We start from the raw sequence: 19,938 nt of genomic DNA, 5'->3' as shown, positions 1-19,938 counted from the left end.
GACACAGATTGGAACATTGAAGTATCAGAGAAGCTGATCCCCTTGCCGTGGCTGGCTAATTCTCTCTGAACAATCAACTTTATTAGGAAAGAATTTGTGTTTGCCACATTGTTATCCCAAACGTGGTTCACCACACTCAAGGCCTTTTTCATCACCCCATAAGGTCCCCTGTGCTCCTTCTAGTCAATTCTCTTTCACCACCAACTTCAGGCAATCACTTATCTGAAATCTGGCATTATAGTCTTTTCTAGAATTTCACATAAATGGAAACATATGGTATGAACTATTTTGTCTTTTTTTTTTTACTCAACATATTTTCAAGATTCATGTCTGTTGTTGAGGGTTTCAATAGTGTTCCTTTTTATTGTTAATAATTCCATTATTTGTCAATTCACTAGTTAATGAACTTTGGGGTGATGTACTAGGGGTCTCCAGGGAGGAGGGGATTATATATATCTATATCTATTTATCTATGTATCTATCTCCTCCCTCTCTCTCTCCATACATATATCTATATCTATATCTTTGTGTATATATATATATATATGTATACATCCATGTGTGTGTATATATATATATACACACACACAGAGGGTGCCAAAAGATGTATACACATTTTAAGAAACGAAAAAACTGTATTAAAATTGTAATACTCAATATATACCAATAACAAAAGATGAATACAAGTCATGTGTACATTTTTTGGCAACCCCAGTGTGTGTGTGTGTGTGTGTGTGTGTGTGTGTATATATATATATATATATATATATATATATATATATATGGGATGGGACAATTAAGTTCGCAAACTTGTTGCAACAATGTTGCTAACCATTTTTTGATAGCTGAGGGATTATTCATTATGAATTTATACCAACTGGACAAACAGTTAATGAAGTTTACTATTTGGCAGTGCGGAAAAGGCTGCATGAAAAGGTTAGATGAAAACGACCGTAACTTTTTGCCAACAATTCATGGCTCTTGCATCACGACAATGCACCAGCTCACACAGCACTATCGGTGAGGGAGATTTTAGCCAGTAAACAAATAACTGTATTGAAACACCCTCCCTACTCATCTGATCTGGCCCCCAATGTCTTCTTTCTTTACCTGAAGCTAAAGGAAATATTGAAAGGAAGATATTTTAATGACATTCAGGACATCAAGCGTAATACGATGGTCATTCCAGAAAAAGAGTTCCAAAACTGCTTTGAAGGGTGGAATAGGTGCTGGTGTCGGTGCATAGCTTCCCAAGGGAAGTACGTCAAAGGTGACTATAGTGATATTCAACAATGAGGTATGTAGCACTTTTTCTAGGATGTGTTCGCAAACTTAATTGTCAGACCTATACTGTTCACCCTTAAACAGCATGGGTTTGAATTATGCCAGTCCAAACTTACCTGCAGAGTTTTTGCAATAAATACTGTAAGTGTCTTTTCTTTTCTTTATGATTTTCTTTTCTCCAGCTTACTTTCTTGTAAGAATACAGTATGTAATACATATAACACTCAAAATGTGTGTTAACTGTTTATGCTACTAGTAAGGCTTCTGGTCAGCAGTAGGCTATTAGTAGGTAAGTTTGGGGGGAGTCAGAAGTTACATGTGGATTTTCAACTGCCTAGGAGGTCAGCACCCCAAACCCCTGCATTCTTCAAGGGTTAACTGTGTGTGTATATATATAAAAAATGAGAAATTTTCTTATATGATTATAGAGGTGAACAGGTGCCAAGATCTGCAGTCCACAAGCTGGAGACCCAGGAGAGCCGGTGGCATAAGTTCCAAAGGCCAGTAGGTTTGAAACCCAGGAAGAGCCAATCGTGTCAGCTTGAGTCTGAAGGCAGGAGAAAAACAATGTCCCATTTTGAAGGCCATCAGGCAGGAGAATTCTCTCCTCCTGCCAGAAGAGTCAGCTTTTTTGTCCTCCTCATGCCTTCAGCTTATTCGATGGGGCCCACCCAGGTTAGGGAGGGCAGTCTGCTTTACACAATCTAGCAATTCAAATGTTAATCTCATCCAGACACACCCAGAATCCTGTTTGACCAGATATCTGGGTACCCCATGACACAGTCAAGTTGACATATAATATCAACCATCACAAATGGTGTCTAGGTTGTGGACATTTGTGTACAAGTCTTTATGGAGACACACTTTCATTTCTAAGACTGCAATGGCTGAGTGCCTATCTAACTTTTTAAAGAAGCTGTAAAGTGTTTGTCAAAGTGGTAAACAACAGACTGGGAAATTACACTAACAGAGTAGGGGAGTTTCAGGTAGAGCTGCTTACTTCTTGTCAAATAAACATGGAAGATAAAAATTTTCATTGAGGGCTGGCCCAGTGGCTCAGGCGGTTGGAGCTTCATGCTCTAACTCCAAAGGCTGCCAGTTCGATTCCCACATGGGCCAGTGGGCTCTCAACCACAAGGTTGCCAGTTCAATTCCTCGAGTCCCGCAAGGGATGGTGGGCTCCGCCCCCTGCAACTAAGATTGAACACGGCACCTTAAGCTTATCTGCCTCCCAGATGGCTCAGTTGGTTGGAGCGCGGGCTCTCAACCACAAGGTTGCCGGTTCGACTCCTGCAAGGGATGGTGGGCAGCACCCCCTGCAACTAGCAACAGCAACTGGACCTGGAGCTGAGCTGTGCCCTCCACAACTAAGACTGAAAGGACAACAACTTGAAGCTGAACGGCACCCCCACAACTGAGATTGAAAGGACAACAACTTGATTTGGAAAAAAAATCCTAGAAGTACACACTGTTCCCCAATAAAAGTCCTGTTCCCCTTCCCCAATCTTTAAAAAAAAAAAAAAAAAAAAATTTTTTTCATTGAAAGTAGAGGAATCATGAAATATACACAAAAAGACCTGGATATTTTGCATGCTGTTTTTATATAACCATTTACTTGATTACATCTTTGGCCATTAATTCAATGGAAAAGGCAAGTCCAGTTATCTTTTGGGAACTTGGCTGTGTGAGGTATTTAGTGTGAGGTATTTATGCCACAACAATGCTGCCTAACAAACAGTAGCATACAACAATATACATACGCTTCATTTATAAGATGGCAGGGTCCAGCTTACCTGGGCTGGACTGTTGGTGTCGGTCAGACTGTGCTCACCTGCAGGTTGGCCAGTTGTCCGGGCAGCTTATTGATCTTGGCTGGGTTCACTCCGAAGGTTGACAGTTGCTAGCTGCCAGCAGACATAGGACACATCCTTAGCAGAAACTTGGGTGGCTCTCTGCTCTGTTCCACGTGCCCCATCTCTGGTAAGCTGACCAAGATATGCTCTCGAGGCCATGGGAGAAGCACAAGAGTGGCAGTGGGGACACACCAGCCCTTTTTTAAGCCTCTGTTTGTGTCACATCTGCTAATTTCCATTGGGCAAAGCCAGTCATGCAGCCAGACTCAGGGTCAAGAGGTAGGGAAACAGCGTCCTCTCATTAGTGAGGACTGCAGGTCCCCATGGTGAATAACACAGCTGTAGGCAGAGGCCATTGATACAACCAACCTCTCAGGCCAATACATAGTGTTTACTGTGACGATACTGAAACAATCAAAGTCCTACAAGAAAACCAATTCATCCAGAGGCTAGCATACAGAAGGAGGGCCTTCTCCACCTGTGCAGCTGATTTCAGTGCAGCTGGTTATTATAAGGACCAGCTCAGCGGTTCTAGAACTACAGTTTGCACTAGAGTCCCAGCAGGTCTGCTGCTTCTTTTTAAATGTGTATGCTAAATATTTTACACACAGAGAGGAGTATGCATGAGCTCCATCTAGCCAATGTAAAGAATAAAAGCTGAACACCCACGTATCCACCATCTGGATCAAGAAACACGATATTCTTGGGCTGGCCCAGTGGCTCAAGCGGTTAGAGCTCCATGCTCCTAACTCCGAAGGCTGCTGGTTCGATTCCCACATGGGCCAGTGGGCTCTCAACTACAAGGTTGCCGGTTCAATTTCTCGAGTCCCGCAAGGGATGGTGGGCAGCGCCCCCTGCAACTAAGATTGAACACGGCACCTTGAGCTGAGCTGCCACTGACCTCCCGGATGGCTCAGTTGGTTGGAGTGCGTCCTCTCAACCACAAGGTTGCCGGTTCGACTCCCGCAAGGGATGGTAGGCTGTGCCCTCTGCAACTAGCAACGGCAACTGGACCTGGAGCTGAGCTGCGTGCTCCACAACTAAGACTGAAAGGACAACAACTTGACTTGGAAAAAAGGCCTGGAAGTACACACTGTTCCCTAATAAAGTCCTGTTCCCCTTCCCCAATAAAATGTTTAAAAAAAAAGAAACACGATATTCCTAAAACCTATGAAGCTCCCATTTGGCTCTTTCTCATCACAAGAACCTCCCTCCCCACCAGAAGTAACTTCTATCCTAAAATTGAACATTAATAATTCCCGTGGTTTTCGTTATGGTTTTACAACATATGTATGTATCCCTAAACAGTAAATATTGTTCAGTTTCCCTTTTACCGTTGACCCTTGAGCAATGCAGGGGTTAAGGGTGCCAACCCCCTACTCAGTCAAAATCCACTTATAAATTTTGATTCCTCCCAAAATTTAACTACTAATAGCCTACTGTTGACCAAAAGGCTTACCAATAGTGTTAACAGTCAATAACATATTCTGTATGTTATATGAATTACATACTGTATTCTAACAATAAGATAAGCTAGAGAAAAGAAAATGTTAAGAAAATCATAAGGAAGAGAATATACACTTACAATACTAAACGTATTTATACCGTGTTTCCCTGAAAATAAGACCTAGCTGGACTATCAGCTCTCATGTGTCTTTTGGAGCAAAAATTAACATAAGACTCGATCTTATTTTACTATAAGACCAGGTATTTATGATGTAATATAACATAATAATATAATATAATACAGGGTCTTATATTAATTTTTGCTCCAAAAGACACATTAGACTGATTGTCCAGCTAGGTCTTATTTTCAGAGAAACAGGGTAGAAAAAAATCTTTGTATAAGTGGACCCACACAGTTCAAACCCATGTTGTTCAAGGGGCAACTTATTTTGGACTTTATGTAAATTACTGCATATATAGTCATGTGTCATTTAATGTCGGGGGACACATCCTGAGAAGCGTGTCCTTTGGCGATTCCATCGTGTGAACATCACAGAGGCACTTGCACACACAGCCCACTGCACACCTGGGCTGTGTGGTACAGCCTGGTGCTCCTGGGCTGCCATTGCACAGCCTGTCACTACAAAACACGAGATTAAATTAAGAGATGTGTAAACACAACATGTCTGACAGGTCCGAAGCTGCTGCCCACGTGACACGTGTGACACGGCACACTGGTCTACAGCAAACTCTTTTATGTAAGTAGAAAGTGTATATTCTAAAATAACAATTAAAGAGTACAGTATGGTGACCAGTTACATGGACGTTTATTAGCATTTTCAAGCATTATACACTGTACATATTTGGATGTGTTATTTTACATGACTGGCAGTGCAGTAGGTGTGTTTACAACAGAGTCACCACACACGAGGAATGTGGTGGACTTCAACATTAGGACAGCTATGATGTCACTGGGTCCTAGGAATTGTTCAAGTCTATTACACTCTTATGGGACTATATACACGGTCTGCTATTGACCAGAATGTTATTATGGGGCACATGACTGTATATTCCTTTGAAACTTGCTCTTTGTTCCTTAAAGTTATGTTTCTGAGATTTATCCATATTGTTGAATTAAGCTGTGGTTTGCTCGTTTTTGTTGCTGTGCATTAAATTGCTATATCCACTGCAGTCACTACCTATTCTATTGCCAGTGGGAGTTCAGTTTGTTTTCAGCTCTGAACTAATGTAGCAATGATGCTCTGAACACACTTTGTACCTGTCTCTAGGCTCATGAGCAAGCATATCTCTAACTTATACACCTAGGGTAAACTGCTTTGCCATTTACAAGTTCACTTTAATTTGGCAATACCATATGGTTTTACAAAATGATTGCAAGCTACAAATAAACAGAATTAATAATGAACAGTAAAAAGATCAGAGAATATTATAAATAGCCAATAAATTCAAGAAATTAGATAAATTGAAAAAGTCCTAGAAAAAATATAATTACTAAAACTGACTTCCCAAAAGAAAAACCACACAACTGAATGCTCCTATAACTGTTAAATAAATTGAGCCAATGATTACTAATCTTGCCACAAAGAAGGCTCTGGTAGTTTCATAAGAGCATTCTACCAAATATTCATATATACATATATAAAACTTTTTACATTTATCTTATTTATCATTTCTTTGCTAACCATTCTTTCTTGCATCTCAGACATTTTCCTCCTTTCTGAAGTATACACATTAGAATTTTCTCTAAGACTTAATGCCAATAAATTCTGTTTTTATTTATCTGAAATATTTTTATTTCATAGTTATAATCTTAAGATAGTATCAATGCATATAGAAGTTTAGTCTAATGGTACTTCGAAAATGTCATTCCACTGCCTTTTGGCTTCCATTATGGTGGTAAAAAGTTACTTGCTCTACGTAAGTCTAATTGTTATTCTGCTGAAGTTCATCTCTCTTGTCTTTATAACTGCTTTTAAGAATTATATTCTCTTTTCTTTGGTGTTCAGTATTTTTATTATAATTAATCCACACATGGATTTTGAATTTCTGCTTCCTGAATGTGAGGATAGCTATCCCTCATCAACTCTGGAAATTTGTCAGCCATTAGCTCTTCAAATATTGCCTCTTTGCTTCTGGAACTACAATTGAACTTATATCAGACATTTTCATTGTAACTCTGTCTTAATTTCATCTTTTTGTCTCTGTTTATGGTTTTTGTCATTTCCTCTAGTTTATGTTGAGCTGTGCCTGATCTGCTATTTAACCCACCCACTGAGTTTCTAACTTCAATCATTATAATTTTCAGTCTGAAAAGTTCTGTTTTATTTACTTTTTAGTCTCATAAGCCCATTTCAATTCCCATATATTACTCTTCTTTTTTATTTCTTCAAATATTCACTTTATGCTTTCATATTGGTAATTCCCGTATCTTCAGTTTTCATGGGTCTACAACTATAATTTATTTCTGCTGACTCTCATTGTTTTCTGTGCTTTTAGTGATGCACATTTGTGAGCTTTTCTTTTGAACAACTTTTTCTGTTGGAATTCTTTGAGGTCTAGTTTTGAGTTCTGGGGTCATTCCTAACTCAGGAACACCTTCTATATTTTGACAGGTTTTCTCAGACCACTCAAATAGTATAAATTTTGACCACACACCACATGAATGAGGGTTTGTGGTTTCTGTATCTCAGGAGAGAATGAAACAAAGATCCTTACCCTTAAAATCTAGTGGAGTGAGACTGGATAAGTAATAAAAAATATTTTTAAAAAACATGAAAAATGAGAAAATGACAGTACTTAGAATCCGATAAGTATATGCAAAGAAAAAGAACAGCATAGTAAGGGGAGTCTATTGGGGTGGGAAGGTTTGTAACATTTAATAGATTCGACAAGGTAGGCCTTCCTGGAAAAGAGACATTTGAGCAAAGTGTTAAAGGAGATGAGGAATGTCTACATGAAGAGGGAGCCTCGTGGCTAAGGGAATACAGGGAGTCATTTGGCTTGAGCAGCATGAGCATGGAGACAAGGAGAGAGAAGGGGTCTAATAGGACACTGTGATAACTTTGTTTTTGCTGTAAGTGAAATGAGGAACTATTTCAGGATTTGGAGCAGAGGAGTGATGTGATCTGACATATAAACAAATCACTCATGCTGCTGTGTTGAGGGCAGACTGTGAGTGCAAGGAGAAAGCAGGAAGACCAGTTTGGTGGCTATTGCAGTAATCCAGGCTAGAGATAATGGTGGCTCAGAGCAGAGGTCTGGCTGAGGCATCGGCAAGTGGTCAGATTCTAGATATAATTACAGATAGAGCCATTATGATATCCTGTCAGATTCACTGTGCAAAATGGAGAGAAAGAAAGGAATCAAGGATTAATTTGAGACTTGGTTTTCATGGCTTCATGGGAGTACTGGGGTGAAGGGTAAAATCTAGGGCCCATCCAGTGAGCCTAATAGGTAACCCAAAGCTGGCAGCACAAAGGACTACAAGTCAGGTTAAAAATTAGAAGGAAAACAAGAAAAGACACCACTCCGTCTTCCAAAGACTGGAAGAAAACTTCTTGTTTCAATTCTTGGTGCTAAGTGGACAGGAGCGTCCTGCCCCAGATAACTTATGACCATAACTAGTCCTCATGCAGATTTGCAGCCTAAATTCACACCACTAGTTCAACAAAATCGTTTCTAGCTGAGAACTGGCTTTAAGGTGTCTCTAAATTGGGAAAAGCACAGGTAAGTCCTCTTTAGAGGAAACCATTTTTATTCTTCATCTCAAAGAAACTGACAAGTGATTTTTCTAGTGAGCAGCTATGGGAGAAGTAATGGTCTCTTTCCCTTCTAGCAGCAAGAAAAACCCATTTTTTTCTTTACCATTACACAGCTCACAGATAAAACTCATTACATGCACAAAATAAATGAGTAAGAATAAACAGAAATAATAGACAGCAGAAATAGACCTACATAGACTTCAGATTTTAGAATTATTAGACACAGAATATAAAATAACTACGCTTACTATGTTTAAAGAATTAAAAGAGATGACAAAAAATATAGAGAACAAGAAATTATAATGACCAAAAGGAATTTCTAGTAATTTAAAAAATAATAATTGAAATTTAAAACTCAATTGATAGATTTAACACATTTAGGTGGAGAAAGAATTGGTGACCTAAACAATGTAGAAATAGCTGAGAAAATTATCTAGAATGCTCCATGGAGAGTCAAAGAAATGGAAAGTATGAAAAAGAGGTTCAGAGACATGAAGAACAGAGAAAGAAGGTCTCCTGGGCATCTAATCAAAGTACTAGAAGGAAAGGAAACAAAAGAAGCAGAGACAATATTTGAAATTATTACAGCTGAGGATTTGCTAGCATTAATGAAAGATCCCACCCATAGATTCAAAAGCCCAATAAATCTCAAGTCAAAAAAAAACAAAACAAGAGAACAGATCAAATTGGCAGCGTGAGGTGAGCCTCTGTAAATCTCTCCTGGAATTTACAACTAATCGAACAACTATAACTCCACAAAGGACTCCCTGCACAGCAGACAGGCAAGACGAAGAGGCCCATTACTGAATTCACCTAAAGGTGGGCGAATCGCACAAGTCGGGGAGGAGGGAAGGGAGAAGTGCCGAGATGGGGCCATGCGGGCGCAGGATACAGACCTAGCTCAGTGCTCTGAGCTCACTGCATCCCGGAACTACTGAAGCTATGAGGAGGGAAGAACTTAGACTGCTAGGGCTCTGCTTATGGCCCACAGGGCTGAGGGGACAGCATATAACATGGCTGAACCCAACGCTCACAGCAGAGACCTCGGAGCAAAGACTGAGGGAAGAAGGCTGAAAATGGTGGTTTAAGCCCTCACTGCCGAGCAGAGAACAGAAGCCTTAGGCACTGAGAATACCCGCCCCCTCCTCACCCTCCCTGAGCTCGCCCCGCCCCACCCGCCCAGTGCTAGAAGAGGAACAGTAGCAGTGTCAGATCAAAAGAATAGAATATTTGCTGTTCTGAGAATTGTGGACCACAGACATAGATTCACAGCCCAACTAGTTCCAGCAAAGGGGAGGGAGCTGTGGAAGCAGGACCAGCTGTGGTGGTGGTCGCCGCCATTGCTCTGGGCCACCTTTCACAACTCACCCCGCCCCTGGCCCCACCTATCTTGGCAGATCCCTGCAGGAGGAAACAGAACTGCTGAAACATACGGGCTCTGAATCTAGTGCAAGAAGAGCTTTGGAACTTCAAAAGCTCTCCATATACCCACACAGACACTGTGCCCTGTGACCCAGGTGAACTATTAACAGAGGAGAAACCTGTCTCCCAGGGAATCCCCCCATTGTGTGAGAAGCTGAAATAGTGCAGAGAAAACAACACTACAGTGTGAGAGAGAAAAAAAGGCTGCAGTCGGAGAGAAAATAAAACATTCTACCAACACCTCCTGGAAAACAAAAGAAAGACCTCTTCCTATCAACCTGTTGTACAACCCACTCCTGTAGATGTCTAGGAAGAGAAATAATAAATCAGTAATTGTCATGAATAACCAAGGCAACAAGACAGCTCAGAAAGAAAGAGAAAAGTGTCCAGCAAGTGAACTTAAAGATATGGAACTATGTGACTTGAATGACAGAGAATTCAAGAGTGCAGTTCTAAAAAAACTCAACGAGATGCAAGAAAACACAGAAAGGCAGTTTAATGAACTCAGAAACACAATCAAAGAACAACATGAGCATTTTACGAAAGAGATTGAAATTTTAAAAAAGAACCAAATAGAATTTCTGGAGATTAAGAACTCAATAGAAGAAATTAAGAATGAAATATCCAGCTTAGGTAGTAGAGTTGACCAGATGGAGGAAAGAATCAGTGACGTCGAAGATAGAATCCTGGAAATTACATGGATGGAAGAAAAAAGAGACTTGAGACTTAAAAGAAATGAAAGAACTCTACAAGAACTTTCTGACTCCATCAGAAAGAGCAATATAAGAATAATGGTCATACCAGGAGAAGAAAGAGAGAAGGGAATAGAGAGTATATTCAAACAAATAGTTGGTGAGAAGTTCCCAAACTTGTGGACAGAACTAGATCCTCGAATCCAAGAAGCAAATAGAACACCTAATTACTTCAATCCCAACAGGCCTTCTCCAAGGCACATTGTATTGAAGCTGTCTAAAATCAACGACAAAGAAAGAATCCTCAAGGCAGCCAGGGAAAAGAAGACAGTAACCTACAAAGGAAAGCTCATTAGATTATCATCAAATTTTTCAGCAGAAACTCTACAAGCCCGGAGGGAGTGGAACCAAATATTCAAACTATTGAAAGAGAGAAATTATGAGCCAGGAATAATATATCAAGCAAAGATATTCTTTAGATATGAAGGAGGAATAAAGACCTTTCCAGACATACAGAAGCTGAGGGAATTTTCTAATACACTACCTGCACTACAAGAAATACTAAAGGAGGCTACTCAACCACCATCAACAGGGACAATTTGTGGCAACCAACACATAAAAAGGGGGAGAGTAAAGGCCTGAACCAGAATATGGGAATGGAGAAAGTAAGCGTGCTGAAGAAAATGGAATACTCTAAATATCAAACTTTCTTTTACATAAACTTAAGGGTAACCACTCAAAAAAATCCAGAACTGAAATATATACTGTAATAAAAGAAGAAACAGAGGGAAACATCATAGAATACCACCACACAGAAATAATAGACAACAACAAAAAGGCAAAGAAACAATGGAGACACAGCCTTACCAGAAAACTAAAGATAGAATGACAGGAAATCCTCACATATCAATAATCACCCTAAATGTAAATGGACTGAACTCACCAATAAAAAGGCACAGAGTAGCAGATTGGATCAAAAAACTAAACCCAACCATATGCTGTCTCCAAGAGACACATCTCAGCTACAAGGACAAGCATAGACTCAAAGTGAAAGGGTGGAAATTGACACTCCAAGCAAATGGTACCCAGAGAAAATCAGGTGTAGCCATACTGATATCAGATGAAACAGACTTCAGTGTGAAAAGGTAACAAGAGACAAAGATGGACATTTCATAATGGTAAAGGGGACTATACAACAAGAAGACATAACAGTCATCAATATTTATGCCCCCTGTCAGGGAGCACCGAAATATACCAAGCAACTACTAACAGAACTAAAGGGAGAAATTGACCAAAACACAATTATACTAGGGGACTTAAATACATCATTGACAGCTATGGATAGATCATCCAAACAGAAAATAAATAACGAAATAGCAGCCCTAAATGACACATTAGAGGAAATGGACATAATTGACATATATAGAGCACTTCATCCTAAAACATCAGACTATACATTTTTTTCTAGTGTACATGGAACATTCTCAAGGATAGACCATATATTGGGACATAAAATCAGCCTCAGCAAATTTAAGAAGATTGAAATCATACCAAGCAAATTCTCTGATCACAAGGCTTTGAAATTGGATATCAACTGCAAAAAGAAAGCAGGAAGAAACACAAATACATGGAGATTAAACAACATACCTTTAAAAAGCGACCGGGTCAAAGAAGAAATTAGAGGAGAGATCAAACGATACATAGAAACAAATGACAATGAAAATACATCCAACCAAAATTTCTGGGATGCAGTGAAAGCAGTTTTAAGAGGGAAATTTATATCATTACAGGCCTATCTCAAGAAACAAGAAAAATCCCAAATAAATAACCTTATGTTACCCCTTAAAGAACTAGAAAAAGAAGAACAAGTGAAACCTAAGTTCAGCAGAAGAAAGGAAATAACAAAAATCAGAGCAGAACTAAATGAAATAGAGAACAAAAAGACAATAGAATAAATTAATGTGACAAAGAGCTGGTTCTTTGAAAAGATTAACAAAATTGACAAACCCTTGGCTAGACACACTAAGATAAAAAGAGAGAAGACACTAATTAACAAAATCAGAAATGAAAAAGGGGAAGTTATCACGGACACCACAGAAATACAAAGAATCATCCAAGAATACTATGAGGGACTATATGCCACCAAATTCAATAACCTAGAAGAAATGGACAAGTTCTTAGAAACATATAGCCTTCCTACGCTGAACCATGAAGAACTGGAAAATCTAAACAGACCGATCACCAGTAACGAAAGTGAATCAGTCATCCAAAACCTTCCCAAAAGCAAAAGTCCGGGACCAGATGGCTTCACTAGTGAATTCTACCAAACCTTCAAAGAGGATCTAATACCAATCCTGCTCAAACTCTTCCAAAAAATTGAAGAAGAGACAGTACTCCCTAACTCATTTTATGAGGCCAACATTACCCTGATACCAAAACCTGGTAAGGACAACACAAAAAAAGAAAACTACAGACCGATATCTCTGATGAATACAGATGCAAAAATCCTAAACAAAATTCTAGCAAATCGAATTCAACAATGCATTAAAAAGATTATTCATCACGACCAAGTGGGGTTCATCCCCGGGGCACAAGGATGGTTCAACATCCGCAAATCCATCAATGTTATACATCACATAAACAAAATAAAGGACAAAAATCATATGGTTATATCAATTGATGCAGAAAAAGCATTTGACAAGATACAACATCCATTTATGATTAAAACACTTAATAAAATAGGTATAGAGGAAAATACCTTAACACAATAAAGGCCATATATGACAAGCCCTCAGCTAATCTCATAATTAATGGTGAAAAACTGAAGCCCTTTACTTTACGTTCAGGAACACGACAGGGCTGTCCCCTATCACCTCTGTTTTTCAACATAGTGTCGGAAGTCCTTGCCAGAGCAATCAGGCAAGAGAACGAAATAAAAGGCATCCAAATTGGGAATGAAGAAGTTAAATTATCACTCTTTGCAGATGACATGATGCTATATATAGAAAACCCTAAAGACTCCACCAAAAAGCTATTAGAAACAATCAATGAATACAGTAAAGTTGCTGGCTACAAAATCAACGTACAAAAGTCCATTGCATTCCTATATACTAACAATGAAATCTCAGAAAAAGAAATACAAAAAAACAATTCCTTTTGCAATTGCAGCAAAAAGAATAAAATACCTAGGAATAAACTTAACCAAGGATGTGAAAGACCTATATGCTGAAAACTATAAGACATTTTTAAAAGAAATTGAAGAAGACACAAAGAAATGGAAAGACATTCCATGCTCATGGATTGGAAGAATCAACATAGTTAAAATGGCCATATTACCCAAAGCAATATACAGATTTAATGCAATCCCCATCAAAATCCCAATGGCATATTTTAAAGAAATAGAACAAAAAATCATCAGATTTGTTTGGAACCATAAAAGACCCCGAATAGCCAAAGCAATCTTAAGAAAAAAGAACACTACTGGAGGTATCACACTCCCTGACTTTAGCTTGTACTACAGGGCTACAATAATCAAAACAGCATCGTATTGGCAGAAAAACAGACACATAGACCAATGGAATAGAATTGAGAACCCAGAAATAAAACCACATAAATATGGACAGACAATTTTTGACAAAGAAGCAAAAAACATACAATGGAGAAAAGACAGCCTCTTCAATAAATGGTGCTGGGAGAATTGGATAGCCACATGCAAAACAATGAAACTGGACTGCTATCTGTCACCATGTACCAAAATTAATTCAAAATGGATCAAAGACTTAAGCATAAGACCTGACACAATAAACTGCATAGAAGAAAACATAGGTACTAAACTTATGGACCTTGGGTTCAAAGAGCATTTTATGAATTTGACTCCAAAGGTAAGGGAAGTAAAAGCTAAAATAAATGAATGGGACTATATGAAACTTAAAAGCTTCTGCACAGCAAAAGAAACCATCGACAAAATAAAGAGGCAACCAGCTGAATGGGAGATTTTTGCAAACAGTGCCTCCAATGAGGGGCTAATATCCAAAATATACAAGGAACTCATGAAACTCAACAATAAAAAAACAAACAACCCAGTTGAAAAATGGGCAGAGGACCTGAAGAGACATTTCTCCAAAGAGGACATACAAATGGCAAATAGACATATGAAAAAATGCTCAACGTCACTAATCATGAGAGAAATGCAAATAAAAACCACCAGGAGATATCACCTCACCCCAGTGAGAATGGCTATCATCAACAAGACAAATAGTAACAAGTGTTGGAGAGGCTGTGGAGAAAAAGGAACCCTCATGCACTGTTGGTGGGAATGCAGACTGGTGCACCCGTTATGGAAGGCAGTGTGGAGGTTCCTCAAAAAATTACAAATAGAATTACCATATGACCCAGCAATCCCTCTTCTGGGTATCTACCAAAAAAATCTGAAAACATTTATTCATAAAGACACATGTGCTCCAATGTTCATTGCAACTTTGTTTATGGTGGCCAAGACATGGAAACAACCAAAATGTCCTTCGATAGATGAATGGATAAAGAAGTTGTGGTATATATACACAATGGAATACTATTCGGTGGTAAGAAAAGATGATATAGGAACATTTGTGACAACATGGATGGATCTTGAGTATAATGCTAAGCGAAATAAGTCAGACAGAAAAAGCAGAGAACCATATGATTTCACTGATATGTGGTATATAAACCAAAAACAACAAAAGAACAAGACAAACAAATGAGAAACAAAAACTCGTAGACACAGACAATAGTTTAGTGGTTACCAGAGGGTAAGGGGGATGGGGGATGGGAGATGAGGGTAAACGGGGTCAAATATATGGTGATGGAAGGAGAACTGACTCTGGGTGGTGAACACACAATGGGATTTATAGATGATGTAATACAGAATTGTACACCTAAAATCTATGTAATTTTACTAACAATTGTCACCCCAATTAAAAAAAAAATTACACCAAGACACATTATACTGAAAATACAAACACCAAAGCATGAAGAAAAATATAAAGATATTTAAAATCACACCACCCAGAGATAACCTTTACTATCATTTTGTTTTATTTTCTTTGAAGTATTTTCTAAGTGTATACTTATACAAAATTAGGTTCAGGCTGTATATTTATTCTGATGTTCTTTTACTTAATATATTACAAACATTTCTCCATTACATTTTCTTTAAAATCATAATTTTAAAGGCTTCATAATGTTCCACCAGATAAATGTACAATTTCTTTAAGCAGAATACAATTACTGTTTGGCTATTTTAAATAATAAAATACTTGTTGTACATAAATCTTTTCCACATCCTGATGATTTCTTTAGGACAAATTCCTAAAAGTGGGATCGCTGGGTTAAAGGATATGAACCAACCCTGTTAAGACTTTCTGATGCATATAGCTAAGCTGCTTTCCAAAAAGATTTTGTCCCCCATGTGGGGTGATATCTGCTCACCTCACTTAACTCAAGTAAATTCAGGAGAGTTTGGGGGACTTACTCCACAAATGTTAGAGGATTTTCATTTTTGCATCGGTCCCAAAACCAAGACTCTGATGCTCACTAGCTAGCGAAGGCTATCACTTCACACCCCATGTCAGGGCTAACGTAAACAAGTCCCTTTCAGCGGTTTTCAAACATGGCCTCCCTGTTTTCCCAAATGACTCTGTTTCATTTGCTTGAACACAACATTTAAAATGCACTGTCATCCATTCTCTGCCTCCACGAGCTGGGCAGTGTGTTTTATAATAAATGGTGGTCTGAGTTCAGAGCATGTGATGAAAGGGCACTCAGGACGTGCTCGAGCCACTAATCACAGGCCCTAATCTCATCTGCACATTTCTCTCCTGTGTGCCCTACGCACCCCTGCTTACTGCAGCGCTTCCATTGTACTGCTTCAAAGGACCACGGGTTGAGCAAGAACAAAAGTCAGGTCTGAGAATTGTTTCTATGCTACGGGCCCAGTCCAGCTCTACTGCCAAATGAATAGGAACTATCTGGAATCCAGCCAAAGCCACTTGATGGAAAACTTTGACTTCCCAAAAGTATTCCTGGTGCTTTTTTAAAGCATCACAATTTTCCCAGGTTGAAAGAGAAAGGTCCATCTGTCCACAATCAGAGCCCAGCTAGCTAGGTGGCTGGTCATATAACCCAGAGTTCGTCAAGGTTGCTGCAGAGAGCTAGATAGTAAATAGTTTAGATTTTGCAAGCCACATAGTCTTCTGCCACTGTCTCTCAAAAGCAGCCATAGGTGACGTGTTCCACCAGGATCCCAAACTCAGATGTCCAAAGCTGGATTTACAGCCTGCTTAAAACCGCGTACTACCCCCTCCAGGTCTTTCGGTTTGTGGCATTGCTCATCATCCCAGCTCAGAACTCAGAACCATCCTGCTGTCCCCGCTCCTCTGCCGGGCAACCCTCACATTCCATTTCTGCCATCCACTCCTTGGCCACTGAACTGTGTTCTCTGCCTGCAGACTGACCCCCATTCAGACAATCCTGAATCAAACCACTCAGATTAATATTTTTAAAGCTCCATTTTGAAGTGACTCACCTATTTAAAAACCATCTATGGCTTCCCATTTAAACAAAGCTTTGAGACCATCTGTAATCCACCTGCACGCTGCTGGCTATCCTAGCAGCATTCCCACGTGAACTCTGACCTTCAACGGATGTGGTCCACCCACTGTTCTTCTAACATGTCTGCCAGGTTCTTCAGACTTTTGTCAGTCTCTGATAATAGCATGCCTTCGGTCTTTCCCTATTCACTCCTCAACTCCAACTTGAAATCCAATCCCTCCATGGCATCTCCCCACGTCACTGTGGTCAAACACAGTTCCTTCGTCCTCTGTACACCCTGGTCCTTAGTTTGTGTGCCTCCCATCACATGACACCTGAGGCTGGTAGCGGAGCTCACTGAAGGCAGGACTGACTGCTCTATAATGTTTCTCACGCAATGCCTGGCCCATTGCAAGCGCCCAATGAACATCGATCAATTGAACAAGCATGAATGAAAGAGGGATGTTGTTTTTCCCGTTCCTGGAGAAAAGTTCCACCAACGCATTTTTGTTTGAGCTTCCTTCCTTCCCTCCTTTCCTCCTTCCTTTCTTCCTTTTTTATCTTTTAATCCATTTCACAGACTAGCCTAGTTCATTGGTGGATCTTAATAAACATAAAATTAATCTTAACAAGAACAGGAAGTAAGTCAGAATGGCAGTCCCTTCCCAATGACTTTAAGCTTAAAAACATATTAAGGGTGTGATAGTAAACTACAGAAATATTTTATAAAACCAAAACTCCTCTAAGAAACTATATAAAAAACACTTGTGATATATCAATGAAATGGTGAAATATAAACATAATTGTATTTACATACAAATAATATGAACATATGGGTAAGGACCTAAAAGGGAAAATATTGAGATGCTAAGAGGATGAAATTTCAGATATATTTGTTATATTAAAAATGTTTCCTCTTCATGGTTACAGTTGAATATTTTTACCATTTTTACAAAATAATCTGACACCCCAAATTAAAAAATCTAAAACAGAATATTTCACCAAGAAGAATGTGTCTTGTCCAGAAAGCTGTTATTTAAAAATCCTAACTCCAAAAGTAACCCATCACTTTCCACTGTCTCTGATACAAAACTCTTAAGCGTCCATTCTGCTCTATGTCCTAATCTCCTGCAGCTTGCGGCACGTGTCCAGCAGCCCTCATCGCGGTGTCAGCGTGCAGCTGCCCTCCTTGGTGTAGTAACGGAAACTGGACCATATGATTGTCTCAGACGTTGAATTCAACAGGATGAAGAAGCTTCTGGTCCAAGTCATCAGACTCGGGAGAGAAAAGAAAGAAGGATGAGAAAAAGGTTTGGTTTTTCACAGAAAAGTCTTTGAGCAAAACTCATCTTTGTTTTGAGGGCTTCTAGGAGCCACCCCAGAAGTGCAATTTCAGTTATAAAATACACACACTTCCTTCTTTGTTGATGCTCCTCTGTGCCCCTAGCTGGCAGTGTCACTCGAACACAGCAATCCATCACACGTTGTAGAGACTGTTTCCTCCTTGTACACATTGGAGGAAAATATTAGGTTTAGGTTGGTGCAAAAGTAATTGCAGTTTAATAGGTAAAAAATAATTGAAAAACTGCAATTACTTTTGCACCAATCTAATAGTTGTAAATGATGCTGACAAATGCACACAAGGCATTTAAAATGTGAGAATGAGGAGCTGCTTGAATTACCTACCAACTTACGTCAAAACATACTGCTTTCTTCTTACCTGAAGGAGCAAGCTCACGTGTACCCAGACGAGCTTGAGAGACAACAAACATTCCACTGTGTACACAGACCACATTTTGTTCCACGGGTGTAGGCTGCTCCCACCTCTTGGCTCTTGTGAATAAATCAAACACTTTTAAGTAATACATTTAAATATCTGTACTAAACTAGCAGTCTCCTTCCTGCCCCACTTCTGAATGTGTCCTGTTCTCTGTTCATATCATTTAGCTCTTTCTTGTGATGGTTACAGTCATATTACCAAACCCTGTTTTTGTAGAGTGTTTTCTTTGATTTTCACACTATTATGTAACCCCCTACACCCCCCACACACCGCGGAAGAGCTAGTTCTCCTACCCTACACACCTTCACATATCCAGACAGAGATGCTTCTCCCCACCATTGTCCCAAAGGAACTACGTCACACGTTTTGATTATGTTGTCAGTCAGGGCCCAGCCAGGAGACAGAAATGACACAAGTGACAAGAATGGAGAATGTTTAACAAAAAGAATTAACTAGTAATTAGGGCATTGACTACTAAAAGGGAGAAATAGAGAGACCTCTAAAGAACTGAGAAGTATCAGGTGTAGGGAGCAGTTACTGCGTCTAGGATTGGGGACAGCACCCTCCCCAAGGTGGAGAGGGTGTGGCTGTGGCCTGCTGGGTGGCAGAGAAGTTCCAGCTGATGCTGGGGCCAGGCCAGGAAGCCACAGCCGAGGTCCAGTGACTCACTGGGAAGCTGCCCACTGAGGATCTGCTGGCCTTGCTGGGGAAACAAGAAAATCAGTCTTAAACCAAAGGGAAGCCCCTTCCTCTTGCAATGTCCTACTGTACCCTCTGCTAACAAGTCTTGACCGTGTGACATGAGTGAAGGAAATGTATCTAGGGTGCAGGTCCGATGTCACAAAGCAGGGCAGAGGGGTAGGTGCAGAGCCAAGAGGCAGTGCAGTGACAAACAGCGCACTGTTGTTGGGGACACAGCTGTCCTGAGGCCCCCTGATGCCTCTCCTCTGGTGGGAGCTCTATTTCCCAGATACCCACCTTCCTCTGTCCCCGTTTACAATATCTTTTTGGTGGAACAGAGTGGCTTTTTGATGACGGTGTCTCACAGGTCAGCTTTCTGAGAGTGCGTGTCTGAGAGCCCTCCTTCCGCCTGACAGTCTGACTGCACGTGG

Source organism: Rhinolophus sinicus, linkage group LG04, assembly GCF_036562045.2.
Source record: "Rhinolophus sinicus isolate RSC01 linkage group LG04, ASM3656204v1, whole genome shotgun sequence".
In the NCBI taxonomy this organism is placed as follows: domain Eukaryota; kingdom Metazoa; phylum Chordata; class Mammalia; order Chiroptera; family Rhinolophidae; genus Rhinolophus; species Rhinolophus sinicus.
The sequence above is the reverse complement of the archived record's forward strand: the minus strand, read 5'-3'. Positions refer to the sequence as shown.